Source organism: Peromyscus californicus, unplaced genomic scaffold (assembly GCF_007827085.1).
Source record: "Peromyscus californicus insignis strain IS unplaced genomic scaffold, ASM782708v3 Scaffold_14__1_contigs__length_90479793_seg_2, whole genome shotgun sequence".
Taxonomy (NCBI): domain Eukaryota; kingdom Metazoa; phylum Chordata; class Mammalia; order Rodentia; family Cricetidae; genus Peromyscus; species Peromyscus californicus.
The window spans coordinates 22,630,019-22,643,897 of NW_026294436.1; the positions used below are offsets into that span (position 1 = coordinate 22,630,019).

The following is a 13,879-nucleotide window of genomic DNA, read 5'->3' on the forward strand; positions in this document are numbered from 1 at the left end:
AATTACTTTTCCGATGCAGGTTGTGAATCACTGTGGAATATGAGATCATATTAGCAGCTATGCCACCCTTATCAAAAGTATAGAATAAAGAAATATATTAGAAACTATACAATACAGAGTGTAACATAGCCTGCTTTGTGCTACAGTGTGTAGATTCTGAATTGCAATGTAGAATGTACTTCTTTTTTAAAATTAAAAAAAATAGACTGGGCGGTGGTGGCACACGCCTTTAATCCCAGCACTTGGGAGGCAGAGCCAGGCAGATCTCTGTGAGTTCGAGGGCAGCCTGGTCTACAGAGAGAGCTCCAGGACAGGCACCAAAATTACACAGAGAAACCCTGTCTCAAAAAACAAACAAATAATAATAATAATTTATTTTGTGTACATGGGTATTCTGCCTGCATATGTGTCTACACACCATGTATATGTCTAGTGCCCAAAAAGACACCAGAAGAGGATGTCAGATTCCCTGGAACTGCAGTTACAGATGGTTGTGAGTCACCATGTAGTTCCTGCGGATTGAACCCAGGTCCTCTAGAAGAGCAAACAGTGCTCTTAACTGTTGAGCCATCTTTCAGCACCCAAAATGTACTTCTTATTGTGGAAGCCTGTGAAAGGAAGTTCTATACCATTGATCTGACCACATGGGCCAAGTCTAGGATGGGGGCTGCAAGCCAGAGTGGGGGGGTCTTTCAATAGTCACTCAGGAAAGGGCTTTTGTCTCGAGTCCTTGCCTTGTCCCTGCAGGCCATCCCAAACAGCAGCAGCTTCTGACACAGCCAGCCCTGCATCAGCCCTTGCGCACGTTTGGAAATGTCTATTCTATTCATGTACAAAGAGCTGCTAACTAGGAAGCCATGGTGCACACAGAGGGGGTACAGGGCTGCAGGGTGGAGTATGGGGAGACCCCTGGGCTGTGTCGTCAGGCTGGCTGGAGAAGAGGCAGGGCAGAAACTCATCCAAAGGGAAACACGTACCATGAGCAACAGCCCAACTGGGAATTTACTTCTTTGGGAGGAGCCTGCCAAGCCGGAGACTTGGTGGGAATCAGCTCTGGTACTGAACTCTCCACAGAAGACTTTCCCAGACCCGAAAGCTGGCGGGTCTTGCCTGCCGGAACTTGTTCTCAGACTACAGGATCAACACTGAGCCTGATAAAACCTCTCCATACAGGTGCTGACTTGGGACTCACCTCTGCTGGGATGAGCAAGGGCCAAGTCCAGCCCAGAGGCTGCCCACCCAACCCTCATCAAGGGATGGGGTAGAAAGGTGAGGAAAGGGAAAATGGGTGCAAACCGTGTGTCAGCAGGGGAGGCTGTTAGGAGACCAGCGATTCCCTTCCCCTCTACATTGGATCTAGCCACACAGACCTAAGGAGGGGCCCATTGCTCCAGTTCCCCGAAAAGAATGGGCGTCAAGCTACCCGTTGGAAACGGCATCCAAAACCCAGAAGCCACAGACTGTTAACCTTGGTGGTGGCAGGTACACTCCCTTCCCCATGCCAAGCAGGCACAATTTTCTTCCCCCAACTGGGTCAAACCACCCTGCCACACAGTGAGCCGGTCTGTGGGAGTTGGTAAGGCAGAGGTGAGAGGAGCCGGCAGTTTTCTGGTCGTTTGGAGGTGAACCGGACTCCTTGACAATTATATGCAAAATGTCAAGAGGCCTCCGCTGCTCCAGGCAATGGCCACACTCTGCCTTCTTCTCCAGGGAAGGAGGGGAAAGCTGTACACTCCCCAAGGCAGGCTGCGCTTCGGAGGGAAAGACAACAAGGAGTTCCCTTGTTCTCAGTAAGTGACACACCTGGACGTCATCTCAGACACCTGATGAGGAGCGCAGATGCTCTCCTGGCCCAAACCCAGCGAAGACGCCATCCTGCTGATTAAGCCTGAGAGAGGTTCTGGGCTCAGCAACCCGTGCTGGGAAAAGGAGCAGCAGGCGGCCCTGGCAAGTCTCAGCGAGGTGGGCTGCCCCCAGGGAATGGGCGAGGACGCCCCTGTGAGATTGTAGTACCAGCCTACCCCCCCCATCAGCCACACCCCAGTAGTGTCATCCATTTCTGGGAGCCCCACCCCAGCCTTTAAAGTCACAGTGCTGGATTGTGTGAGTATGACAGCTAGAGGTGGCTCTCCCATCTCCACTGCCTTTCGCTGTCACTTCGACAAGCAGGAGATAAACTTAGCTGGACCCTGTCCTCTCCTGGTGCTACACATGCCTGAGTGCTTGCCGCCGAGGGTCAGATAAAGCATACTGCCTCTAGCCCAGGATCCAGCTGTAGCTGCAGCCTCTAAGGCTGAATTGGCAGTGGCGTCTTGGGAATCCAAATACTCTCCTCAAGCATGACCAGGTTAGGACTTAGGCATGAGAAGGAGATGTGGTCGTCGAGAGCTCAGACTGGAGTCACACTGCCTTGGTTGTCTCAGTGGCCTCCTTGGGTATAACCTGAGGTATAACCTTAAACCCAGGATGTCTGAGTTTCTCCAGCTGTCTAACTGAGATCCTAATTGTTCATGACATAGAGGGTCATTAGCATCATTAGACTAATGTCTGTAAATTAGAACTGGACAGGAGTACTTAGACCATCTGCATCCCTCTGACTCTCACACTGGCTGCCTTTAGGAGCTGGCTGAGGGTGCACACACAGGCACATGGACTCCAGGGATCCCCCTGGCTCTCCCTCCCTAATGCTAGGATCACACGCACATGCCATCGTGCCAAGCTTTTCACATGAATCCCGGGGATTCAAACGCAGGTCCTCATACTGGCATGGCAATAAACTTATACTGACTGAGCCACTTCCCCATCCCCTCTGCTTCCATCCCTGTCTTAATTAGTTAAGACAAATTCTCTCACCGAACCCAGAGCTCCTGGATTCAGTTGGTCTAGCTGGCCAACGTACTTCAGTGATCCGCTTGTGTCCATTCCCCCAGCACTGGAGTTACAGATGTGAACTGCTGTGCCTGGCTTTTAAGTGGGTGCTAGAATCGACACTCCGGTCCTCATGCTTGTTGTATAGCAGGCATTTTTAATAACCCACACCATTTCTAAAGAAGTTTCTAGATAATCCATAAGGGGGTGAGCCCAGGAAGAGGACACCCAGGATTCAGAGTCCCATGCTGAGCTCATTACATAGCACAGAACAGGTCTAAGTATGTTGGAGAAAAATAGAGGCACCTATTCTGCCCAGATGGTACATGGAGAACGAAGCAGGCTTTCTGCCCAGGCGGTGTAGTCCTTACATGGGTGCTCCTGGCATCTGGGGCAGGAGACTTCTCCATTGTCTGGATGCCCAAGCACCACAGGATGTTTGTGGTGGCCCTGCCCCCAGGCTCCAGATGATAGCAATCCCACTCCCACCCCCATTCCCAAACACTGTCTTCTAAGTCCTCAGCAAACAGCTGCAGTCAGAAGAGAATTCATGGACACCTGTGCCCACAGCAGGTGGGAGAACTTCACTGCCAGTCCCTCTCCAGCCACACCCCCACCCTCAGATAGGAATCTGCTGGCAGCCTCCTCTTTGAATACAAAGGGGGCACACACACACACACACACACACACACACACACACACACACACACACACACAGTCGGACTATCCCATGCTTTCTTGGGAATCTCAAACCTCAGGGGGGACAGACTGTGAATCAAAGCATTCCAGACTAGACACTCAGCTTCCTAGGAGCAGAACTGACCATGCAGTCAACAGGCTGGATTAGGTGGCTACAACTGAAGCCCAGAGTGTGGACTCAGAGACATGCTTCTCCACCTGGAACACTAGTGGGGCTTTTGAAAGTCAACCACAGTCCAAGGCAAGCCAGACAGACTGCATTGGCCAAAAGCCTCCCCGAGCCAGCCTGTGTTCTGCCCTCCCTTCTACTGACTTAAGACTAGTTACTCACCTACTCTAAGAGTGAAGCCAGGCTTTGTGCCTGAAGGCATTTGTCTCCTTACATGGCTCTTCCTGCATCCGAGGAAGACCGTCTTCATTATGCTAATGAGGCACCCAGGTTGTTTAGTGGCCCTGCCTTTAAGGCTGTTCGGGCCCCTAAATGCCTTTTTCCCTTCTCCCCCCTTTTCCTGAAGGAGTGTGGCATTTCAACCCACGTTGATGGTCTCTGTAGCCCTGTTCTTCTTTAAGTTAAGTAGGAAGCTCTCAGGAGCCCACTACTCACTCTGTAGGCAAGGAACGTGAGTTCTAGAGTGAGCTGGAGCAAAGTAAACCAATGCCTTTCTTAGGCTCCAAAGGCCTAAGAAACTCCTGTTTGTCAGAGTCACTGGGGAGGACAGGAAGCAGCCGTCCTGGAAGAGGTGGTGTCCACCTGAGCATTTCGTCTGCCTCCTCCTTCTGATTTGCCACTGCTTCGACTGTTGGGCCTGCATTTCCTCGGTTTACTCCTGCGCAAATAGATCTGATTTACAGGATATCTGATATGTGACCCCCCAAGGGGGTCGCGACACACCGGTTGAGAACCATTGCTCTGATCCCGGCCTTTCCACACCATCGCTCTCTGCTTTCTCAGGCAAAGCTTCCATTAGCCCCGACCAACCATGCTGGAGAACTTGATGTGTCCCTGCTATTTACCAGGCAAGCACATCAACTTGACTCTAGTCCGTCTACCCAGCCATCTTGTCCCTCCCAAACACACCCTCTCACACTGTCCCACAACAGCAGACACATGCTGGCCCCTGCCTCGCCTGCTTTCTGCCCACCTGCTTTGGAACCCCACACTCCTCCCAAGCTTCTGCTCAAACCTGTCATCTCCATGAAGTCGGCTCGGCCCCATCTTGGCCCGGGGTGCTCACAGCTGGAATCCTTCAGCTGCACACCCAGTCTCCCCTGGCCTTGTCTGTTCCCTGGTGACTCCCATCGGGCTGTTAGTCCTCCAAGCTTTTCAAACCAAAAAGCTGTGCCTAGCAGGGGGAAAGGAGAGCTACCACTGATGCGGAGAATTTCTTCTGGGAATGGAGACTCCGGTTGCTGAGGAGCACTGGGTTGCCCACGGCCTCCTTGCCCCGGGGTCCACCACAGACAAAATGAGCTGGTGGAGGGTAGGAGGGCTCTGAGCAGGGCAACACAGCCTGAACTCGCAACCTGAGGTCCAGGACACTTTCCTTTAGGCTGACCTGGGATATAGCTGATACCTGGCTGAGCCCAGAAAGTTCTACCTCAGCTCTGGATAACCAGACTGAAACTGCCTACCTCCTTGGAAGCAGTGTATGTATGCCATGCCAGGCAGGCCAAGATGAAAAGAGTGTCCATGTCCCCGGCTATTAGACCATTTTGAAACCACGCTTCTGCCAACAAGGTGGGGCTGGCCAAACCGGCTCTGCCACAGGACACACCCTTCTCTGCCTGGCAAGTCACACACCCAGTGGAGTGTCCGGCCGGGCCATGTTCAGCGAGGCAGTCTCCCCACGCCCTCCTCATGAAAGCCAGCACACATACAACTTCACAGAGTCCTCATCCCTCTCGGGCTTGGAGAGAGCCTTCTAGAGAAGGGACCTTGACAGAAGCCCCTCCAGGACAGGCTCCATGGTTGCTTATCTTGCAACTACCACTGCCAGCCTGTGCTCACTGAGGACCCTCCACAGTAATGACAACAGCCCTCTTGGAACTTTCTAAGCTTGCATTCACTCCTGAGTAACAAGGGACACCTGATTGGCCGATTACTCGGCTGAGCTTTCCTAGGTGCTGGCCGACTCGGGTCCTCTACCAATAAGGCACCCAAGAGGGGCACGTAGGACCCAAGGCGTGGAGAGTTCTCCTAAAGGCACCGGATGTTGCTTTCTTAGCAGTCTGCATCAGTGAGGAAGCCACTGAGGCCTGAGTCACCAAAGACTGGACTTCATCAGGAAGAGTGTCAGTCCCTGATTTCTCTGGGTATACCTTCCTCTTGAGAAGCAGAGGTCCCACCCTGGGCTGGGTTTCTGATTTCCTGGCACATGGTTGTGAGAACAACCCCACTGGTCAGAATCCCTGATGTCCGTCCAGGCAGAGAGTGGTGCCACTTGGCCTTGAAGGAGCGCCTCTTTGTGAAGTCCTCAAAGGCAGGGAGGAGACACACCCACAATTCCATCACCAACACCCTGAAACCCACAGTGTCTTCCCAGGGACACCCCAGAAGCATGAGAGATGCCTGTGAACTAAAGGGTAGTGTCTGGTTGACAGCTAGTGCTTATTTATTGAGAAGAGGGACACCAGACAAGTCCAACACAGTCTAGTCCCAGGGCTCAGATATGTTCTGTTAACTGATTTTGTTTGTTTGTTTGAAATAGAGTCTTAACACATAGCCAAGTCATAATTATCGTGCCTCAGCCTCCCGAGTGTTAGGATTACAGGGATGAGCCACTGCACATGGGCTGTCACCTAAAAAACCTTTTAGTGCCCACCTCGGAAGCCTATGTAGATGTTACGAGAAAGCCGGTCAAGAATTGTCAGCGTCTCTCATGACCACTGAAGAGTAGAAGCTGCGGGCACTTACCCCATCGGTCAGTATTAAGAAACATTTGCAATAACTGAAGATAGATCTCCCAGGGCCTCAAGATGACTGAAACCCAGGTGTGAGGACGCTACAGAACTCCAGCCAGTAGCCCGGGAGGCTTTTGGGAGGTGACTTTCTCTCTGGGGACACCTAACGTCCCTGTTAGTTGGCCTCTTTGGCTGTAACAGGCTCCAAGTCTTCCATACGAAGCCCACAGGGGCTCCTCACATACAGTGGGAGGCATCCAAGTGAGCCGCGCTTGATAACAACGTGGCCGCCATGCCATGCCAGCGCCCGCTGTCTCTGAACCCTGCTCCCTGCTTTATCACTCACCCAGCACCTCTCCGGCCCCCTCCAGCACACTCCTCCAGAAGCAGAGTTGTTCGAGCTCCTACCGCTGCCAGCACGAACTTGGCCACAAGGACACCAGGTTTCATATGCATGCTTCTTTTTAAAGATGAAAAGAAAATGATTGTTCACTGTGTATAGGAGTGCGTGTCTGCCCGTGGATAGGTGCCTGTTAGTACAGGTGCCCACTGAGGACAGAGGTGATCGATCCCCTGGAACTAGAGTTACAGAGGGTTAGGAGCCGTGTGCCATGAGGGCTGGCAATCGAGCATCAGTCCTCTGGAAGAGCAGCCAGTGCTCTTAACTGCAAAGTCCCCCATGTTTCCTTCTAGAAGGGAAGTCTGAGCTGGTGTTTGACACACGGCCCTCTCATATGCAAGTGGCAATAGAGCCCAGGCCCTTGACTGTCTCTTTCCCACGAACTCAGATAAGTTGGAGTCTAAGTTATTCTACATTGCAGTGTCGTGGATTCTGGATTTTGAACTCGGAGGCCGACTCAGCTGTCCCAGGGATGGGTCAATCCAGGGAGGGAGGAGTAAGGGGGCACATACCCATCCTATACACATCCCACCTACACACTTGAGGAACACACATTTTTCCAGAGGTAGTCTTATGTAAGGAAAATCTTTGAGAAGTTCCTTGATCTTGTCTGAGGCCATTGGCTAAGATGTGGTAGATAGTGAACCAGATCTTTGGTCTCCTCTCAAAGTTTGTCCTCCAGCCACCAGACACCAACTAATAGAGTCTGGTAATGACGGAACAAGGCATAAGGGGCTAAGAGTACTGGATGTGGTGGCACATGCCTATAATCCTAGCACTCCAGATGCTGAACCAAGAGAACCATGAATTCCAGGCCATTCTAGGCTTCCTAGTGAGAACCTATCTCAACAAAACAAAACGAAACAACAAGAGCTAAAGGCAAAGCGCTTCTATCCTAGGTGGCCCCCCGCCGAAACGTCAAAGGTTTCTCTAGCTATGGGTGAGCCTGGTTCTGACAGAGTCCAGGCCTAGGAGGTACCTGCCTCTTCTCTTTTTATGGGTCCTGAGAGATCATGAATATATTTAAGTAGAGAATAGAGCTTGTGGAGCGGCAAACTCAGGGGTAGAATGCTTGCCTAGCATGTGCATGGCCCTGGGTTCTATCTTCAGCGCTGTGGGGTGGGGGAAAAAAGAGAAAGAAACAAGGGACTTAGCTGATCACTGGTGTCACACAAGTCTACTGCCCAAAGCCAGGGCTGAAAAGACCCTCTGAGCCAAAGGACACCAGGACAACGGAAACCTTGTGATTGTTAGAGCCGGTATGTTCTGTATAGGGACATGAGTGGAATGATGGAGGGGAGGATCAGGTTCCCTCAAGCCATATCTTGCTCCCAATGCACTTTTGTGTCATATAAGTTGTGTGGGGGACACAGGAGTTTGTGCTAAGGTTGGCAGTGGGAGTCCTTTGGAGTTAGCCAACTATTGCTGGACTTCTTTGGATTTGGGTGGCTTGGGCCACCCTGCTCCAAGACTCTAGGATGGTTAAGAGGAAAGTATGGGTCATTGGCTTCTCCCTGAGCACTCCCACTCTCTCTCCAGCACTGTGGGACCTCCAAAAGAGTGATTAGAATTTAAGGTGAAGGTGGAAGAAGTTGGGGGTTGTCCCTGAACCCCAAAGGGGGGGGTTCCATTCCACAGAGCCTGGCCCTTGGCAGACACTAAAGTCAGAGACCTCCTCTTTACATACATACTCCACTCGCAGAAAGTGTCCGGCTAGGCATGGGGCTGCTGGCCTTATTGAGGGGCAGGAGCTCCACAAGGTGCTTTTCTCCTTGGCCCACAGAGCTCTCTGCATGACCTGGGTGGGAGTCAGCGTGGGACAACCATCCCACATGGCTGTCTCATGACTCAGAGTCCTCACATATTTTCGCCATGCACCATTGGTGGCTGTGAGAGGACTTTAGGTCACAGGCAGTGGCCATCATTGAAGCACATAGAAACGCCTGTATTTCCAGTCTGATGGCCCTGAGCCTAAGGATGGCTCCCTGTGCGTCTTCATTACTCAGCAACACTTCTTTCAATGCAAAACAGCTCAACCTTTCCAGGGGAACAAATGGACCTCACAAGCATTAAGCGCTGTTCTGTTATTTTGGGTTATCAAGGACATGGCGGGCCTTCCTTTAGTAGCAAAGAATACTGCTTGTGTCATCTGGCTTAGTGATCTGTGGTTTCTTTGCGAAGGAAATGCACTGAAATTGAAAAGTTATTCCTTCAACAGTAAGTAATAGTTGGTATGATGATTTTGTAAAACTGTGATCCTTGAGTGCTCACGACCTAGGTTTTGGGAATATTACGGTGGCTAAAAAGAAACTTAAGACACCCAGGGACAGAGAACTCTGAGCACGAGATCGGGAGACCTGGATTCAGTCCTCTTTCCCCCCGCCTAGGTGTGCAGACTTGGGCAATCAGCTTCCTTTCCTCAGCCTCAGTTTCTCCAATCGCAGACCGCTCCAGAAGGCTTTTGGTTTTCGGCAGACATTGATTCAGTCCTTGCTGAAATCATAGCCCTTCTGGCCAACCTGGCTCAGCCCAGTCTTCCTCCCCTTCAAGGCCACTCCCCGGAACATAGGGTGGGGGTTTAGGGGCGGCCCCCAAGCTGCTTCTTTCCCCACCTGTGTCTCTTCTCATCCCCTCCCCGCCCTGCCCCTCCACAACCAGATTTGATTTTGTTTTTCAGCTGAGTTTGCGCTCTTGGGGCAGGTAGGCAGGCAGGCCTCGCAGAGACTTGCCAGGGCCCTGGGGGAGAAAGCTGAGCCTCACCCTAGTGAAGGGTGGGGATAGCTCTTCCACCCACCTGGGAAAGGCTACTGCATTTGTCTCTCTGGGCTCGGTGACAAAAGGAAAATTCTCACCAATAGAGGCACCAGAAAATGCCTCTACCACTTCACATCTATGGCCCCTCTTCTGGTCCCCACTTCCTGGCTCAGGGCTGGCTGGCAGGGGAGAGATACCACCCATCTTTTCCTGCCCCTCCTGGCTCCTATCTCTCCTCACTCTTCACACCCCTTCATGGCCACTGGGCTCCAGACTCAGTTCTGCCAACTCCACCTGTGAGGTCATGAGCAGGCCCCTGCACCTTTCTGCAACTTAATTCCCCTGCAAATCAAATCAGAATAAAAGTGCTTGAGTATCCGCCCATCTCACGGACACCCAAGGAATCAAGTCAGGGAATGAAAACATGAACGAATGTTCTGTGTGAATTAAAAAAAAAAAACAGCCCTAATCCCAGGGATTATCACATGATCTGAGTTGACGGAGAATGTGGAGGGGTGAGCTAGCCCTACATGTTCCTGCTTGTTTTAATCCAGAACCTGAGGACCACATCCCCAAACCCTATGACTCCAGCTGGGAAGGCTTGGCAATCACCTGCCCTGCCCAGTTCCCCCCACCCTTCCCAGCTTTCCTTTACAGACCAGGAAACTGAGGCCTAGAGAGGTTGAAGTCAGCATGTGCTGTAGAATTTAGCTTTTAATTATGTCCCTTCTCAGGCAGTTGTTTCGTCTGTTCTTTGTCTTTAACCACAGTGTAAGGACTTTAAGACTCGCTGGCTAAGTAGATGGCTTTTTGTCAGCCCCCGCCCCCCTCCCCAAAGGGCCCCAAACACAGCTCCTTTAGTCACTGCTGGAGAAAACTAGAGATATTTCCAGTTCCTCTGGAGTCTTCACGTCTTCCCTCTAAAGTTTTGGAGACTGTACTTAGAAGATGTGAGGGTGGGGAAGAGAGCAAAGGCTACCTGTTCTGGAAGCTTCCTCCTTATCCCATCCTCAGGGACTAGAGCTTTCTGAAGCGCCTCCTAATCCCTAGTCAGGAAGGAAGGACTTGAGCCTGGTGAATCAGTCTAAGCCTTGGTTCTTCCCATTTGGCCACTAGCCTTGGAGCTCTGCGTGAACTGTGTGGAAGCTACAGCAGATCCTTCAAGCTGAACCTGGCTTTGCTGTCCCAGGAGACAGTAACGTTCTCTTCTGGGGACTTTCTAAGAAGGGCCTGCTGCTGGCCATGTCCTGGGCTGCTGACCATGTCCTGGGCTAGCTCTACACCCAGCCTTCCCTCTCCGTCCCTAATAACGCACCACTCACCCCTCCTACAGCCCCTCATGGGGACCAGAGGATCCAGGAGGAGGTAAGTTGACATGTTCAATTCACTTTGAGGGGTAGTGTGAGTTCTGGTCCTCGGGGATTGGCTGCAGAAAGCGGGGGGCGGGGCGAGGGGGCGGCTTGTAAGACCTCTGGGGCTGGCCACACACAAGTTGCTACCTGGTGTGGTGATGTCCATTCTTTTGGGATAGCCAGAGCAGTAATCTCATTCCCCAGTCCTACCTAGCCCCAGGACCTTGCTGTGTTCTCCATCCTCTCTCCTCTCTTTCCACACAATTCAACATTTCACATCTCCTAGAGGCCTCTCGGGTCCCCCATCTGAAGCTCGTACTCAGGGATGCCATTCACATTTACATACCATGATCATGCCCTCCTACCTCTGTAGGACCATGGGGCCTGCATAGCGAGCATCCTCCACTTCTCCTCCCCAAAGAAGGATTCAGGCTATGGATGTTAGACTTGAGAGGTCCTCAGCTGGGAAGTATAGCCTCAAGCTACTTGGGAAAGCTAAGTCAGCTATGAAGGGAGAAGCATAAAAAGGAAGCTGCCCAACCTAGAAATGTTTCAGGTGTAAGCAGAGCCACTCTGATGGACTATGGCTTGTCTCTTTGGATGTGGACATTTGTCACAGGTGAAGTTCCACAGCTGAAGTGCCAGGAGCATCCTTGTAGCAGCAATTAGTTGGCAGAGACATGCCACATTTACAGGGAAGGGTCACTTCCCAAGTCACCCGCCGACTCATTTACCTCCTTTTTTTCTCTCTGAGGCACATTCTGTCCTTTGGCAAGCAGGATCATTGCCTCTTCTTGTTGGGTGATAGCCTGGGGCCTTTGCGGGACCCTCCTATCTCGCAAGGCTGGGTGGGGGTGAGTCACGAGCTGGCAGCAAGGACACTGAGTTGGCAGATACATCAATCGCTCCCTCACAGAGCAGGACCCATGCCTCCTTGGGAGCAAGAGCCGGAGTCTACTCTATCTTCCCTCACCTGGACTTTGCAGGAAAAGGCAGAGGCCAGCCAGCAGGCATTGCCAAAGGTGCCAGCTTGCACACTTGGAAAGTGGCACTCAGGGCTGGGGAGAGGGGGCGGGGGGTGGAGAGTCTGAACTTTAAGGTAAAGTAGTTACTCGTGTAGCTATTGCAAGAGCTCACTAACTTCCGTTTTTCCTGGTGGGAAGAGATGGTCACATGAGAGCAGGAAGTACAGAGCCTTCAGTCAGCTGGAGGGTTGAAGCAGGGCCCCTGGGCTAGAGGATCTGCACCAACTCCAACCAGGGGCCACCCAGATTTGGCTTCAGCCCCAAAGCTCAGGAGTCACTAGTGAGCTCTCAAGCCCCATGGAGCCCCATGTTAGCCTTTGGCAAAAAGCTAATCAAAGATTCTTATTCCGTGTTGAAAAACAAATGCCACTTCAGGTCCCTCATCTTGTAGCAGTCTCTTTGAGACTAGAATCCAAGCATCACACAGCTATGTAGGTATGCTGTGTACACAGTCCTCCTACTACACTGAGAAAGAGATTTTCCCCATTTCAGAGACTGAGGCTCAGGTAGATTAAGGACATGCCTGGAGTCACACAAATAATGAAGGGGAAGAGCCAGAATGTGGGCTGAAGGTCCTGAGCCAAGCCTGGGGCTTGTTCCCCTACATCATGCTATCTTGGGTCACAGCCTCTGTTAACTATGGATTAGCAAGGGCAGTCTCTTTTTACTGCTCCCAGGACAAAGGATCTTGCCACGTGTCCTGGCAACCTCTCTGCAGTGTACGGTCCACAATCCAGCCCTTTGCATAATCAACAGTGTAACTCTGACAGAAGATGAACCCTCAACCCAGACAGCACAGTGCTGGGGCTTTCTATTTCCCACTGCAGCTGGACACAACTGCCATCCTTCCAGCTGTACCAGGGGCTCCCACAGGTTGCTTTGGGTCCAGAATGAACAGGCTTGGTTCTCTTCAGCGCAAAGGGTCTCTAGTGCATAACCACAAGATTCTGTCATGAAGGGAACATCAAACACTGATGTATCAATTAGGTAAGCAGCCAGGAGAAAGATCCAGGACAAAGACAGGATTCTCTCTCCTTATGTTCCTAGAGATTCTCACCTCAGGACTGCCAAGCTGGATGTGTGTGGTTCAATATGGCAAACACCATGGTTCACCTTGCTTTCAGAACTCCTGGCTGGTATTATCCCCATGACTTCTCTCCTCTATAGATCAGATCCCGGGAAGGATGGTCAAGTTCAATCCACATCTAAAGAACACTCTCAAAATAACTCAATGCTCATGATGTGTTTCTTGCTTTAAAAATAGGAAAACTCTAGCTGCATCTGGGACAGACCCATATGATAGTGACTGTTTACAGCTTTGGAATACAATAGCCATGCTTTCCAAATGGCCTCGGTTCTCTGTTCCCTTCACCCTGGTCTACCTGATCCATACAGACCCATATGATCGTGACTGTTTACAGCTTTGGAATACAATAGCCATGCTTTCCAAATGGCCTCGGTTCTCTGTTCCCTTCACCCTGGTCTACCTGACCCAGACAAGGGTATTCAAGTGACCCATTATATTAGCTGTCTAACAAATAGGGACCAAAAGGCCTCCATTTCCCAACTAGAAACAACTGCATCTGACGTCATTCTCCTTGGGTCCATAGCCCAGTAGAGGAGCTCTTATGGACACTTGTTTTAATGTCAGGAATGACTTAGCGTACCAAACTGAGAACACAGGACACTCATAGCTGTGTTTGAATCTCTGATATTAATATTTTTCATTATAATTATTTACCAAACCATTTACTTGTTGTACTTGTTTTACCCTACAAGTTTACTATGACCACTCCCTATTAATAATTATTGCTAAATGAACAGAGTTTGAGTCTAGGAAGAGAAAATATGACCATTCCCTTCCTTCTCCTGTTAGCATT

General features: G+C 51.1%; 1 protein-coding gene across 1 annotated transcript in view; it reads right to left on the reverse strand.

Annotated features, from left to right (window-relative positions):
- The window catches only part of Pkp1 (plakophilin 1), a 45,671-nt gene that overhangs the window by 17,924 nt on the left and 13,868 nt on the right, over positions 1-13,879 (reverse strand). The gene's annotated exons all lie outside the window — the stretch shown is intronic.